Raw genomic sequence first — 15,964 nt, forward strand, 5'->3', positions numbered from 1 at the left:
GCTGTTTGGTGATGTCGTCTATTACGGCCTTCATAGAAGCAACAGGAGATTGTTGCATCCATCTTGAACCCTCAGAACTACAGTGCTATGATGTCACTCACTTCCACAGGCCTTGCAGAGTGTAAACAACAACAACCCAGCTTTGTTGTGTATGTAACCAAAGGGATTTGTGATGTCACCTAGAACCTTCACAGCAGCGACAGCTTTATGAGGAGCATCAGCACTGCTCTGCCTGAGCAGAACCATCACCGCCATAGGTTGTCAAATAACCCGGATTTAACCCACACAGGTAAGTCCAATGGGGTGCAGGCATGTCCTCTATGCTTACAGCTTCCCGTGGGTGTTGGTTTGATACCGTTTGGGGACAGCCAAGGAGGCATCTGCAGGCAACAAAGGTAGGTGTGTGCTTGTGTGTGTGTTTCCTATGCAGATCCTAAGCCCAGTGTCACATGCAAGTAGGAGGAGTAAGAAGGGTTCCTGGCAAATCCGGGTTATGGATTGCATTTAAAAAGGCCCCGTGGGAGTGCAATGGGCCCCTGTCTTGCTGCTTAGCAATAATGGTATGGGTTTAGGTTCTGCTGTGTGTACTGGTGGTTGACTGCCCCCCAGCCCAGAGTGTGCATGGAAAATTGTCTGGCAGCCTCCCTGACAGCAAGCAGTGATAGTGCCCATGAAGGGGACCTTGTTGGGCCCGCCCCTTTCACGGTTATCGCTTCTCGGCCTTTTGGCTAAGATCAAGTGTAGTATCTGTTCTTATCAGTTTAATATCTGATACGTCCCCTATCTGGGGACCATATATTAAATGGATTTTTGAGAACGGGGGCCGATTTCGAAGCTTGCTTCCGTCGCCCTATGCATTGACCCGATATGGCAGTATCTTCGGGTACAGTGCACCACCCCCTTACAGGGTTAAAAAGAAAGATTCCTACTTTCATTGCTACCTGCTTGCTGGCTAGCCAGCTAGCCAGCCCTGTGGGCCTTGCTGCTGCTGCAGCCAATAAACAAAAGGTGGTGCTGCTGCTGCTTCTGCTGCTTCTGCTTCTGCTTGTGTCTGGCCCCTGTTGGAGCGTCCAGGCACAGGACTTCTGCTGCTGCTGACTAAATGGCCTCCTTAATTGGATCATTTGAGTAGCCAGCACACCTGTGCAGGTAGGGCATGACATGATAGGCAGCTGCCTTGATAGCGGGTGGGTGCTGAATGTTCCTAATTGACAAAATAAGATTAATGCTTATGAAGAAATATAAAATCTCATCCCTTCCCCAATATCGCGCCACACCCCTACCCCTTAATTCCCTGGTTGAACGTGATGGACATATGTCTTTTTTCGACCGTACTAACTATGTAACTATGTAACATAACATGGGGGGGGGGGGGGTCTCCTGGCTGTTCACACAGGTGTGTCATTGCTGTACATTGACCATGCATTGCTTCTGTGGTATTGCAAAGGCAAAGACAAATGCTTCCAGCCATCCATTGCACTAATGGATTGGTCATCAGCTGGCTGTCTATGTCCCGCATCAATATAGACCAAAGTACAGAGGGTTAGGCTATGCTATTGTGCACCTACCTGATGCATCAGAAGGTGCGAGGCCCTTGCTAAATTCTGTGCACAGACTTTGAGATCTATGCTTTAGACTGTATCTAAACCTGCTCCAACATGGACTGACATTCTGGCCTACTTTCAGCCGATGCGACTTGTCTGTCGCTGAACAGTCGCTTTTTATGTATTCAGCACCTATGTATAATGTTGTAAAAATGCTCTAGAAGCTAAAGTCGCAGAAATGTCACACATATTTGGCCTGCAACTTTCTGTGCGACAAATTCAGACAGGAAAAATCAGTATAAATCCTTAGAAAATTATCCCCCAGTGTCTCCATCTGCTGGCGGTATTGAATAAGCATTGCTGCACTGATGGGGTATGCATTAGACGAAAAAAAAGAAGAAAAAGAAGAATAATACGCCCAGAAAAGAGGCGAAAAGGAGAAAAACGTAAAAAAACGTGAAAAAAAAGTAAGAGGAAGAGAAGGGAAAAAAAGGTGGAAATGGGTTTAAAAGTGATTTCGGCGGAGAATATATATATATATATATATATATATATATATATATATATATATATATATGCGCACACACACACATAGATATAAACGTATTCTCCGTTGAGATATTGCAGCCGCTGCTGTGTCCAGGCCCAGGAGCCTTAGCACTGTGCTGTGATGTCACTCAATACCACTGACATCACTAGGTGTAAACAACATCTCTCCTTTGCTGTGTATGTGACTATGGAGCTGTTTGGTGATGTCGTCTATTACGGCCTTCATAGAAGCAACAGGAGATTGTTGCATCCATCTTGAACCCTCAGAACTACAGTGCTATGATGTCACTCACTTCCACAGGCCTTGCAGAGTGTAAACAACAACAACCCAGCTTTGTTGTGTATGTAACCAAAGGGATTTGTGATGTCACCTAGAACCTTCACAGCAGCGACAGCTTTATGAGGAGCATCAGCACTGCTCTGCCTGAGCAGAACCATCACCGCCATAGGTTGTCAAATAACCCGGATTTAACCCACACAGGTAAGTCCAATGGGGTGCAGGCATGTCCTCTATGCTTACAGCTTCCCGTGGGTGTTGGTTTGATACCGTTTGGGGACAGCCAAGGAGGCATCTGCAGGCAACAAAGGTAGGTGTGTGCTTGTGTGTGTGTTTCCTATGCAGATCCTAAGCCCAGTGTCACATGCAAGTAGGAGGAGTAAGAAGGGTTCCTGGCAAATCCGGGTTATGGATTGCATTTAAAAAGGCCCCGTGGGAGTGCAATGGGCCCCTGTCTTGCTGCTTAGCAATAATGGTATGGGTTTAGGTTCTGCTGTGTGTACTGGTGGTTGACTGCCCCCCAGCCCAGAGTGTGCATGGAAAATTGTCTGGCAGCCTCCCTGACAGCAAGCAGTGATAGTGCCCATGAAGGGGACCTTGTTGGGCCCGCCCCTTTCACGGTTATCGCTTCTCGGCCTTTTGGCTAAGATCAAGTGTAGTATCTGTTCTTATCAGTTTAATATCTGATACGTCCCCTATCTGGGGACCATATATTAAATGGATTTTTGAGAACGGGGGCCGATTTCGAAGCTTGCTTCCGTCGCCCTATGCATTGACCCGATATGGCAGTATCTTCGGGTACAGTGCACCACCCCCTTACAGGGTTAAAAAGAAAGATTCCTACTTTCATTGCTACCTGCTTGCTGGCTAGCCAGCTAGCCAGCCCTGTGGGCCTTGCTGCTGCTGCAGCCAATAAACAAAAGGTGGTGCTGCTGCTGCTTCTGCTGCTTCTGCTTCTGCTTGTGTCTGGCCCCTGTTGGAGCGTCCAGGCACAGGACTTCTGCTGCTGCTGACTAAATGGCCTCCTTAATTGGATCATTTGAGTAGCCAGCACACCTGTGCAGGTAGGGCATGACATGATAGGCAGCTGCCTTGATAGCGGGTGGGTGCTGAATGTTCCTAATTGACAAAATAAGATTAATGCTTATGAAGAAATATAAAATCTCATCCCTTCCCCAATATCGCGCCACACCCCTACCCCTTAATTCCCTGGTTGAACGTGATGGACATATGTCTTTTTTCGACCGTACTAACTATGTAACTATGTAACATAACATGGGGGGGGGGGGGTCTCCTGGCTGTTCACACAGGTGTGTCATTGCTGTACATTGACCATGCATTGCTTCTGTGGTATTGCAAAGGCAAAGACAAATGCTTCCAGCCATCCATTGCACTAATGGATTGGTCATCAGCTGGCTGTCTATGTCCCGCATCAATATAGACCAAAGTACAGAGGGTTAGGCTATGCTATTGTGCACCTACCTGATGCATCAGAAGGTGCGAGGCCCTTGCTAAATTCTGTGCACAGACTTTGAGATCTATGCTTTAGACTGTATCTAAACCTGCTCCAACATGGACTGACATTCTGGCCTACTTTCAGCCGATGCGACTTGTCTGTCGCTGAACAGTCGCTTTTTATGTATTCAGCACCTATGTATAATGTTGTAAAAATGCTCTAGAAGCTAAAGTCGCAGAAATGTCACACATATTTGGCCTGCAACTTTCTGTGCGACAAATTCAGACAGGAAAAATCAGTATAAATCCTTAGAAAATTATCCCCCAGTGTCTCCATCTGCTGGCGGTATTGAATAAGCATTGCTGCACTGATGGGGTATGCATTAGACGAAAAAAAAGAAGAAAAAGAAGAATAATACGCCCAGAAAAGAGGCGAAAAGGAGAAAAACGTAAAAAAACGTGAAAAAAAAGTAAGAGGAAGAGAAGGGAAAAAAAGGTGGAAATGGGTTTAAAAGTGATTTCGGCGGAGAATATATATATATATATATATATATATATATATATATATATATATATATGCGCACACACACACATAGATATAAACGTATTCTCCGTTGAGATATTGCAGCCGCTGCTGTGTCCAGGCCCAGGAGCCTTAGCACTGTGCTGTGATGTCACTCAATACCACTGACATCACTAGGTGTAAACAACATCTCTCCTTTGCTGTGTATGTGACTATGGAGCTGTTTGGTGATGTCGTCTATTACGGCCTTCATAGAAGCAACAGGAGATTGTTGCATCCATCTTGAACCCTCAGAACTACAGTGCTATGATGTCACTCACTTCCACAGGCCTTGCAGAGTGTAAACAACAACAACCCAGCTTTGTTGTGTATGTAACCAAAGGGATTTGTGATGTCACCTAGAACCTTCACAGCAGCGACAGCTTTATGAGGAGCATCAGCACTGCTCTGCCTGAGCAGAACCATCACCGCCATAGGTTGTCAAATAACCCGGATTTAACCCACACAGGTAAGTCCAATGGGGTGCAGGCATGTCCTCTATGCTTACAGCTTCCCGTGGGTGTTGGTTTGATACCGTTTGGGGACAGCCAAGGAGGCATCTGCAGGCAACAAAGGTAGGTGTGTGCTTGTGTGTGTGTTTCCTATGCAGATCCTAAGCCCAGTGTCACATGCAAGTAGGAGGAGTAAGAAGGGTTCCTGGCAAATCCGGGTTATGGATTGCATTTAAAAAGGCCCCGTGGGAGTGCAATGGGCCCCTGTCTTGCTGCTTAGCAATAATGGTATGGGTTTAGGTTCTGCTGTGTGTACTGGTGGTTGACTGCCCCCCAGCCCAGAGTGTGCATGGAAAATTGTCTGGCAGCCTCCCTGACAGCAAGCAGTGATAGTGCCCATGAAGGGGACCTTGTTGGGCCCGCCCCTTTCACGGTTATCGCTTCTCGGCCTTTTGGCTAAGATCAAGTGTAGTATCTGTTCTTATCAGTTTAATATCTGATACGTCCCCTATCTGGGGACCATATATTAAATGGATTTTTGAGAACGGGGGCCGATTTCGAAGCTTGCTTCCGTCGCCCTATGCATTGACCCGATATGGCAGTATCTTCGGGTACAGTGCACCACCCCCTTACAGGGTTAAAAAGAAAGATTCCTACTTTCATTGCTACCTGCTTGCTGGCTAGCCAGCTAGCCAGCCCTGTGGGCCTTGCTGCTGCTGCAGCCAATAAACAAAAGGTGGTGCTGCTGCTGCTTCTGCTTCTGCTTGTGTCTGGCCCCTGTTGGAGCGTCCAGGCACAGGACTTCTGCTGCTGCTGACTAAATGGCCTCCTTAATTGGATCATTTGAGTAGCCAGCACACCTGTGCAGGTAGGGCATGACATGATAGGCAGCTGCCTTGATAGCGGGTGGGTGCTGAATGTTCCTAATTGACAAAATAAGATTAATGCTTATGAAGAAATATAAAATCTCATCCCTTCCCCAATATCGCGCCACACCCCTACCCCTTAATTCCCTGGTTGAACGTGATGGACATATGTCTTTTTTCGACCGTACTAACTATGTAACTATGTAACATAACATGGGGGGGGGGGGGGTCTCCTGGCTGTTCACACAGGTGTGTCATTGCTGTACATTGACCATGCATTGCTTCTGTGGTATTGCAAAGGCAAAGACAAATGCTTCCAGCCATCCATTGCACTAATGGATTGGTCATCAGCTGGCTGTCTATGTCCCGCATCAATATAGACCAAAGTACAGAGGGTTAGGCTATGCTATTGTGCACCTACCTGATGCATCAGAAGGTGCGAGGCCCTTGCTAAATTCTGTGCACAGACTTTGAGATCTATGCTTTAGACTGTATCTAAACCTGCTCCAACATGGACTGACATTCTGGCCTACTTTCAGCCGATGCGACTTGTCTGTCGCTGAACAGTCGCTTTTTATGTATTCAGCACCTATGTATAATGTTGTAAAAATGCTCTAGAAGCTAAAGTCGCAGAAATGTCACACATATTTGGCCTGCAACTTTCTGTGCGACAAATTCAGACAGGAAAAATCAGTATAAATCCTTAGAAAATTATCCCCCAGTGTCTCCATCTGCTGGCGGTATTGAATAAGCATTGCTGCACTGATGGGGTATGCATTAGACGAAAAAAAAGAAGAAAAAGAAGAATAATACGCCCAGAAAAGAGGCGAAAAGGAGAAAAACGTAAAAAAACGTGAAAAAAAAGTAAGAGGAAGAGAAGGGAAAAAAAGGTGGAAATGGGTTTAAAAGTGATTTCGGCGGAGAATATATATATATATATATATATATATATATATATATATATATATATATATGCGCACACACACACATAGATATAAACGTATTCTCCGTTGAGATATTGCAGCCGCTGCTGTGTCCAGGCCCAGGAGCCTTAGCACTGTGCTGTGATGTCACTCAATACCACTGACATCACTAGGTGTAAACAACATCTCTCCTTTGCTGTGTATGTGACTATGGAGCTGTTTGGTGATGTCGTCTATTACGGCCTTCATAGAAGCAACAGGAGATTGTTGCATCCATCTTGAACCCTCAGAACTACAGTGCTATGATGTCACTCACTTCCACAGGCCTTGCAGAGTGTAAACAACAACAACCCAGCTTTGTTGTGTATGTAACCAAAGGGATTTGTGATGTCACCTAGAACCTTCACAGCAGCGACAGCTTTATGAGGAGCATCAGCACTGCTCTGCCTGAGCAGAACCATCACCGCCATAGGTTGTCAAATAACCCGGATTTAACCCACACAGGTAAGTCCAATGGGGTGCAGGCATGTCCTCTATGCTTACAGCTTCCCGTGGGTGTTGGTTTGATACCGTTTGGGGACAGCCAAGGAGGCATCTGCAGGCAACAAAGGTAGGTGTGTGCTTGTGTGTGTGTTTCCTATGCAGATCCTAAGCCCAGTGTCACATGCAAGTAGGAGGAGTAAGAAGGGTTCCTGGCAAATCCGGGTTATGGATTGCATTTAAAAAGGCCCCGTGGGAGTGCAATGGGCCCCTGTCTTGCTGCTTAGCAATAATGGTATGGGTTTAGGTTCTGCTGTGTGTACTGGTGGTTGACTGCCCCCCAGCCCAGAGTGTGCATGGAAAATTGTCTGGCAGCCTCCCTGACAGCAAGCAGTGATAGTGCCCATGAAGGGGACCTTGTTGGGCCCGCCCCTTTCACGGTTATCGCTTCTCGGCCTTTTGGCTAAGATCAAGTGTAGTATCTGTTCTTATCAGTTTAATATCTGATACGTCCCCTATCTGGGGACCATATATTAAATGGATTTTTGAGAACGGGGGCCGATTTCGAAGCTTGCTTCCGTCGCCCTATGCATTGACCCGATATGGCAGTATCTTCGGGTACAGTGCACCACCCCCTTACAGGGTTAAAAAGAAAGATTCCTACTTTCATTGCTACCTGCTTGCTGGCTAGCCAGCTAGCCAGCCCTGTGGGCCTTGCTGCTGCTGCTGCTGCTGCAGCCAAAAAACAAAAGGTGGTGCTGCTGCTGCTTCTGCTGCTTCTGCTTGTGTCTGGCCGCTGTTGGAGCGTCCAGGCACAGGACTTCTGCTGCTGCTGACTAAATGGCCTCCTTAATTGGATCATTTGAGTAGCCAGCACACCTGTGCAGGTAGGGCATGACATGATAGGCAGCTGCCTTGATAGCGGGTGGGTGCTGAATGTTCCTAATTGACAAAATAAGATTAATGCTTATGAAGAAATATAAAATCTCATCCCTTCCCCAATATCGCGCCACACCCCTACCCTTAATTCCCTGGTTGAACTTGATGGACATATGTCTTTTTTCGACCGTACTAACTATGTAACTATGTAACATAACATGGGGGGGTCTCCTGGCTGTTCACACAGGTGTGTCATTGCTGTACATTGACCATGCATTGCTTCTGTGGTATTGCAAAGGCAAAGACAAATGCTTCCAGCCATCCATTGCACTAATGGATTGGTCATCAGCTGGCTGTCTATGTCCCGCATCAATATAGACCAAAGTACAGAGGGTTAGGCTATGCTATAGTGCACCTACCTGATGCATCAGAAGGTGCGAGGCCCTTGCTAAATTCTGTGCACAGACTTTGAGATCTATGCTTTAGACTGTATCTAAACCTGCTCCAACATGGACTGACATTCTGGCCTACTTTCAGCCGATGCGACTTGTCTGTCGCTGAACAGTCGCTTTTTATGTATTCAGCACCTATGTATAATGTTGTAAAAATGCTCTAGAAGCTAAAGTCGCAGAAATGTCACACATATTTGGCCTGCAACTTTCTGTGCGACAAATTCAGACAGGAAAAATCAGTTATAAATCCTTAGAAAATTATCCCCCAGTGTCTCCATCTGCTGGCGGTATTGAATAAGCATTGCTGCACTGATGGGGTATGCATTAGACGAAAAAAAAGAAGAAAAAGAAGAATAATACGCCCAGAAAAGAGGCGAAAAGGAGAAAAACGTAAAAAAACGTGAAAAAAAAGTAAGAGGAAGAGAAGGGAAACAAAGGTGGAAATGGGTTTAAAAGTGATTTCGGCGGAGAAATATATATATATATATATATATATATATATATATATATATATATATACGCGCACACACACATATATCATAAACGTATTCTCCGTTGAGATATTGCAGCCGCTGCTGTGTCCAGGCCCAGGAGCCTTAGCACTGTGCAGTGATGTCACTCAATACCACTGACATCACTAGGTGTAAACAACATCTCTCCTTTGCTGTGTATGTGACTATGGAGCTGTTTGGTGATGTCGTCTATTATGGCCTTCATAGAAGCAACAGGAGATTGTTGCATCCATCTAGAACCCTCAGAACTACAGTGCTATGATGTCACTCACTTCCACAGGCCTTGCAGAGTGTAAACAACAACAACCCAGCTTTGTTGTGTATGTAACCATAGGGATTGTGATGTCACCTAGAACCTTCACAGCAGCGACAGCTTTATGAGGAGCATCAGCACTGCTCTGCCTGAGCAGAACCATCACCGCCATAGGTTGTCAAATAACCCGGATTTAACCCACACAGGTAAGTCCAATGGGGTGCAGGCATGTCCTCTATGCTTACAGCTTCCCGTGGGTGTTGGTTTGATACCGTTTGGGGACAGCCAAGGAGGCATCTGCAGGCAACAAAGGTAGGTGTGTGCTTGTGTGTGTGTTTCCTATGCAGATCCTAAGCCCAGTGTCACATGCAAGTAGGAGGAGTAAGAAGGGTTCCTGGCAAATCCGGGTTATGGATTGCATTTAAAAAGGCCCCGTGGGAGTGCAATGGGCCCCTGTCTTGCTGCTTAGCAATAATGGTATGGGTTTAGGTTCTGCTGTGTGTACTGGTGGTTGACTGCCCCCCAGCCCAGAGTGTGCATGGAAAATTGTCTGGCAGCCTCCCTGACAGCAAGCAGTGATAGTGCCCATGAAGGGGACCTTGTTGGGCCCGCCCCTTTCACGGTTATCGCTTCTCGGCCTTTTGGCTAAGATCAAGTGTAGTATCTGTTCTTATCAGTTTAATATCTGATACGTCCCCTATCTGGCGACCATATATTAAATGGATTTTTGAGAACGGGGGCCGATTTCGAAGCTTGCTTCCGTCGCCCTATGCATTGACCCGATATGGCAGTATCTTCGGGTACAGTGCACCACCCCCTTACAGGGTTAAAAAGAAAGATTCCTACTTTCATTGCTACCTGCTTGCTGGCTAGCCAGCTAGCCAGCCCTGTGGGCCTTGCTGCTGCTGCTGCTGCAGCCAAAAAACAAAAGGTGGTGCTGCTGCTGCTTCTGCTGCTTCTGCTTGTGTCTGGCCGCTGTTGGAGCGTCCAGGCACAGGACTTCTGCTGCTGCTGACTAAATGGCCTCCTTAATTGGATCATTTGAGTAGCCAGCACACCTGTGCAGGTAGGGCATGACATGATAGGCAGCTGCCTTGATAGCGGGTGGGTGCTGAATGTTCCTAATTGACAAAATAAGATTAATGCTTATGAAGAAATATAAAATCTCATCCCTTCCCCAATATCGCGCCACACCCCTACCCCTTAATTCCCTGGTTGAACTTGATGGACATATGTCTTTTTTCGACCGTACTAACTATGTAACTATGTAACATAACATGGGGGGGTCTCCTGGCTGTTCACACAGGTGTGTCATTGCTGTACATTGACCATGCATTGCTTCTGTGGTATTGCAAAGGCAAAGACAAATGCTTCCAGCCATCCATTGCACTAATGGATTGGTCATCAGCTGGCTGTCTATGTCCCGCATCAATATAGACCAAAGTACAGAGGGTTAGGCTATGCTATAGTGCACCTACCTGATGCATCAGAAGGTGCGAGGCCCTTGCTAAATTCTGTGCACAGACTTTGAGATCTATGCTTTAGACTGTATCTAAACCTGCTCCAACATGGACTGACATTCTGGCCTACTTTCAGCCGATGCGACTTGTCTGTCGCTGAACAGTCGCTTTTTATGTATTCAGCACCTATGTATAATGTTGTAAAAATGCTCTAGAAGCTAAAGTCGCAGAAATGTCACACATATTTGGCCTGCAACTTTCTGTGCGACAAATTCAGACAGGAAAAATCAGTATAAATCCTTAGAAAATTATCCCCCAGTGTCTCCATCTGCTGGCGGTATTGAATAAGCATTGCTGCACTGATGGGGTATGCATTAGACGAAAAAAAAGAAGAAAAAGAAGAATAATACGCCCAGAAAAGAGGCGAAAAGGAGAAAAACGTAAAAAAACGTGAAAAAAAAGTAAGAGGAAGAGAAGGGAAAAAAAGGTGGAAATGGGTTTAAAAGTGATTTCGGCGGAGAAATATATATATATATATATATATATATATATATATATATATACGCGCACACACACACATATATATAAACGTATTCTCCGTTGAGATATTGCAGCCGCTGCTGTGTCCAGGCCCAGGAGCCTTAGCACTGTGCTGTGATGTCACTCAATACCACTGACATCACTAGGTGTAAACAACATCTCTCCTTTGCTGTGTATGTGACTATGGAGCTGTTTGGTGATGTCGTCTATTACGGCCTTCATAGAAGCAACAGGAGATTGTTGCATCCATCTAGAACCCTCAGAACTACAGTGCTATGATGTCACTCACTTCCACAGGCCTTGCAGAGTGTAAACAACAACAACCCAGCTTTGTTGTGTATGTAACCATAGGGATTGTGATGTCACCTAGAACCTTCACAGCAGCGACAGCTTTATGAGGAGCATCAGCACTGCTCTGCCTGAGCAGAACCATCACCGCCATAGGTTGTCAAATAACCCGGATTTAACCCACACAGGTAAGTCCAATGGGGTGCAGGCATGTCCTCTATGCTTACAGCTTCCCGTGGGTGTTGGTTTGATACCGTTTGGGGACAGCCAAGGAGGCATCTGCAGGCAACAAAGGTAGGTGTGTGCTTGTGTGTGTGTTTCCTATGCAGATCCTAAGCCCAGTGTCACATGCAAGTAGGAGGAGTAAGAAGGGTTCCTGGCAAATCCGGGTTATGGATTGCATTTAAAAAGGCCCCGTGGGAGTGCAATGGGCCCCTGTCTTGCTGCTTAGCAATAATGGTATGGGTTTAGGTTCTGCTGTGTGTACTGGTGGTTGACTGCCCCCCAGCTTAGAGTGTGCATGGAAAATTGTCTGGCAGCCTCCCTGACAGCAAGCAGTGATAGTGCCCTTGAAGGGGACCTTGTTGGGCCCGCCCCTTTCACGGTTATCGCTTCTCGGCCTTTTGGCTAAGATCAAGTGTAGTATCTGTTCTTATCAGTTTAATATCTGATACGTCCCCTATCTGGGGACCATATATTAAATGGATTTTTGAGAACGGGGGCCGATTTCGAAGCTTGCTTCCGTCGCCCTATGCATTGACCCGATATGGCAGTATCTTCGGGTACAGTGCACCACCCCCTTACAGGGTTAAAAAGAAAGATTCCTACTTTCATTGCTACCTGCTTGCTGGCTAGCCAGCTAGCCAGCCCTGTGGGCCTTGCTGCTGCTGCTGCTGCTGCAGCCAAAAAACAAAAGGTGGTGCTGCTGCTGCTTCTGCTGCTTCTGCTTGTGTCTGGCCGCAGTTGGAGCGTCCAGGCACAGGACTTCTGCTGCTGCTGACTAAATGGCCTCCTTAATTGGATCATTTGAGTAGCCAGCACACCTGTGCAGGTAGGGCATGACATGATAGGCAGCTGCCTTGATAGCGGGTGGGTGCTGAATGTTCCTAATTGACAAAATAAGATTAATGCTTATGAAGAAATATAAAATCTCATCCCTTCCCCAATATCGCGCCACACCCCTACCCCTTAATTCCCTGGTTGAACTTGATGGACATATGTCTTTTTTCGACCGTACTAACTATGTAACTATGTAACATAACATGGGGGGGGTCTCCTGGCTGTTCACACAGGTGTGTCATTGCTGTACATTGACCATGCATTGCTTCTGTGGTATTGCAAAGGCAAAGACAAATGCTTCCAGCCATCCATTGCACTAATGGATTGGTCATCAGCTGGCTGTCTATGTCCCGCATCAATATAGACCAAAGTACAGAGGGTTAGGCTATGCTATAGTGCACCTACCTGATGCATCAGAAGGTGCGAGGCCCTTGCTAAATTCTGTGCACAGACTTTGAGATCTATGCTTTAGACTGTATCTAAACCTGCTCCAACATGGACTGACATTCTGGCCTACTTTCAGCCGATGCGACTTGTCTGTCGCTGAACAGTCGCTTTTTATGTATTCAGCACCTATGTATAATGTTGTAAAAATGCTCTAGAAGCTAAAGTCGCAGAAATGTCACACATATTTGGCCTGCAACTTTCTGTGCGACAAATTCAGACAGGAAAAATCAGTATAAATCCTTAGAAAATTATCCCCCAGTGTCTCCATCTGCTGGCGGTATTGAATAAGCATTGCTGCACTGATGGGGTATGCATTAGACGAAAAAAAAGAAGAAAAAGAAGAATAATACGCCCAGAAAAGAGGCGAAAAGGAGAAAAACGTAAAAAAACGTGAAAAAAAAGTAAGAGGAAGAGAAGGGAAAAAAAGGTGGAAATGGGTTTAAAAGTGATTTCGGCGGAGAATATATATATATATATATATATATATATATATATATATATATATATATATATACGCGCACACACACACATATATATAAACGTATTCTCCGTTGAGATATTCAGCCGCTGCTGTGTCCAGGCCCAGGAGCCTTAGCACTGTGCTGTGATGTCACTCAATACCACTGACATCACTAGGTGTAAACAACATCTCTCCTTTGCTGTGTATGTGACTATGGAGCTGTTTGGTGATGTCGTCTATTATGGCCTTCATAGAAGCAACAGGAGATTGTTGCATCCATCTAGAACCCTCAGAACTACAGTGCTATGATGTCACTCACTTCCACAGGCCTTGCAGAGTGTAAACAACAACAACCCAGCTTTGTTGTGTATGTAACCATAGGGATTGTGATGTCACCTAGAACCTTCACAGCAGCGACAGCTTTATGAGGAGCATCAGCACTGCTCTGCCTGAGCAGAACCATCACCGCCATAGGTTGTCAAATAACCCGGATTTAACCCACACAGGTAAGTCCAATGGGGTGCAGGCATGTCCTCTATGCTTACAGCTTCCCGTGGGTGTTGGTTTGATACCGTTTGGGGACAGCCAAGGAGGCATCTGCAGGCAACAAAGGTAGGTGTGTGCTTGTGTGTGTGTTTCCTATGCAGATTCTAAGCCCAGTGTCACATGCAAGTAGGAGGAGTAAGAAGGGTTCCTGGCAAATCCGGGTTATGGATTGCATTTAAAAAGGCCCCGTGGGAGTGCAATGGGCCCCTGTCTTGCTGCTTAGCAATAATGGTATGGGTTTAGGTTCTGCTGTGTGTACTGGTGGTTGACTGCCCCCCAGCCCAGAGTGTGCATGGAAAATTGTCTGGCAGCCTCCCTGACAGCAAGCAGTGATAGTGCCCATGAAGGGGACCTTGTTGGGCCCGCCCCTTTCACGGTTATCGCTTCTCGGCCTTTTGGCTAAGATCAAGTGTAGTATCTGTTCTTATCAGTTTAATATCTGATACGTCCCCTATCTGGCGACCATATATTAAATGGATTTTTGAGAACGGGGGCCGATTTCGAAGCTTGCTTCCGTCGCCCTATGCATTGACCCGATATGGCAGTATCTTCGGGTACAGTGCACCACCCCCTTACAGGGTTAAAAAGAAAGATTCCTACTTTCATTGCTACCTGCTTGCTGGCTAGCCAGCTAGCCAGCCCTGTGGGCCTTGCTGCTGCTGCTGCTGCTGCTGCAGCCAAAAAACAAAAGGTGGTGCTGCTGCTGCTGCTTCTGCTGCTTCTGCTTGTGTCTGGCCGCTGTTGGAGCGTCCAGGCACAGGACTTCTGCTGCTGCTGACTAAATGGCCTCCTTAATTGGATCATTTGAGTAGCCAGCACACCTGTGCAGGTAGGGCATGACATGATAGGCAGCTGCCTTGATAGCGGGTGGGTGCTGAATGTTCCTAATTGACAAAATAAGATTAATGCTTATGAAGAAATATAAAATCTCATCCCTTCCCCAATATCGCGCCACACCCCTACCCCTTAATTCCCTGGTTGAACTTGATGGACATATGTCTTTTTTCGACCGTACTAACTATGTAACTATGTAACATAACATGGGGGGGTCTCCTGGCTGTTCACACAGGTGTGTCATTGCTGTACATTGACCATGCATTGCTTCTGTGGTATTGCAAAGGCAAAGACAAATGCTTCCAGCCATCCATTGCACTAATGGATTGGTCATCAGCTGGCTGTCTATGTCCCGCATCAATATAGACCAAAGTACAGAGGGTTAGGCTATGCTATAGTGCACCTACCTGATGCATCAGAAGGTGCGAGGCCCTTGCTAAATTCTGTGCACAGACTTTGAGATCTATGCTTTAGACTGTATCTAAACCTGCTCCAACATGGACTGACATTCTGGCCTACTTTCAGCCGATGCGACTTGTCTGTCGCTGAACAGTCGCTTTTTATGTATTCAGCACCTATGTATAATGTTGTAAAAATGCTCTAGAAGCTAAAGTCGCAGAAATGTCACACATATTTGGCCTGCAACTTTCTGTGCGACAAATTCAGACAGGAAAAATCAGTATAAATCCTTAGAAAATTATCCCCCAGTGTCTCCATCTGCTGGCGGTATTGAATAAGCATTGCTGCACTGATGGGGTATGCATTAGACGAAAAAAAAGAAGAAAAAGAAGAATAATACGCCCAGAAAAGAGGCGAAAAGGAGAAAAATGTAAAAAAACTTGAAAAAAAAGTAAGAGGAAGAGAAGGGAAAAAAAGGTGGAAATGGGTTTAAAAGTGATTTTGGCGGAGAAATATATATATATATATATATATATATATATATATATATATATATATATACGCGCACACACACACATATATATAAACGTATTCTCCGTTGAGATATTGCAGCCGCTGCTGTGTCCAGGCCCAGGAGCCTTAGCACTGTGCTGTGATGTCACTCAATACCACTGACATCACTAGGTGTAAACAACATCTCTCCTTTGCTGTGTATGTGACTATGGAG

At 46.0% G+C, this 15,964-nt stretch overlaps 7 non-coding genes across 7 annotated transcripts; all 7 read left to right on the forward strand.

The window, feature by feature from the left end:
- Positions 1–708: 708 nt before the first annotated feature.
- LOC130323135 (U2 spliceosomal RNA) lies at positions 709–899 on the forward strand. The gene has a single exon (XR_008868506.1). It is a non-coding gene; the product is annotated as a U2 spliceosomal RNA (small nuclear RNA).
- Positions 900–2,993: 2,094 nt separating this feature from the next.
- On the forward strand, positions 2,994–3,184 carry LOC130323148 (U2 spliceosomal RNA). The gene has a single exon (XR_008868517.1). It is a non-coding gene; the product is annotated as a U2 spliceosomal RNA (small nuclear RNA).
- Positions 3,185–5,275: 2,091 nt separating this feature from the next.
- Positions 5,276–5,466, forward strand: LOC130323152 (U2 spliceosomal RNA). Its single transcript, XR_008868521.1, has one exon. It is a non-coding gene; the product is annotated as a U2 spliceosomal RNA (small nuclear RNA).
- A 2,085-nt stretch (positions 5,467–7,551) lies between these two features.
- Positions 7,552–7,742, forward strand: LOC130323153 (U2 spliceosomal RNA). Its single transcript, XR_008868522.1, has one exon. It is a non-coding gene; the product is annotated as a U2 spliceosomal RNA (small nuclear RNA).
- A 2,087-nt stretch (positions 7,743–9,829) lies between these two features.
- On the forward strand, positions 9,830–10,020 carry LOC130323150 (U2 spliceosomal RNA). The gene has a single exon (XR_008868519.1). It is a non-coding gene; the product is annotated as a U2 spliceosomal RNA (small nuclear RNA).
- A 2,079-nt stretch (positions 10,021–12,099) lies between these two features.
- On the forward strand, positions 12,100–12,290 carry LOC130323154 (U2 spliceosomal RNA). The gene has a single exon (XR_008868523.1). It is a non-coding gene; the product is annotated as a U2 spliceosomal RNA (small nuclear RNA).
- Positions 12,291–14,383: 2,093 nt separating this feature from the next.
- Positions 14,384–14,574, forward strand: LOC130323151 (U2 spliceosomal RNA). Its single transcript, XR_008868520.1, has one exon. It is a non-coding gene; the product is annotated as a U2 spliceosomal RNA (small nuclear RNA).
- Positions 14,575–15,964: the final 1,390 nt, after the last annotated feature.

The sequence above is a fragment of the Hyla sarda genome, unplaced genomic scaffold, assembly GCF_029499605.1.
Source record: "Hyla sarda isolate aHylSar1 unplaced genomic scaffold, aHylSar1.hap1 scaffold_2429, whole genome shotgun sequence".
Classification (NCBI taxonomy): Eukaryota; Metazoa; Chordata; class Amphibia; order Anura; family Hylidae; genus Hyla; species Hyla sarda.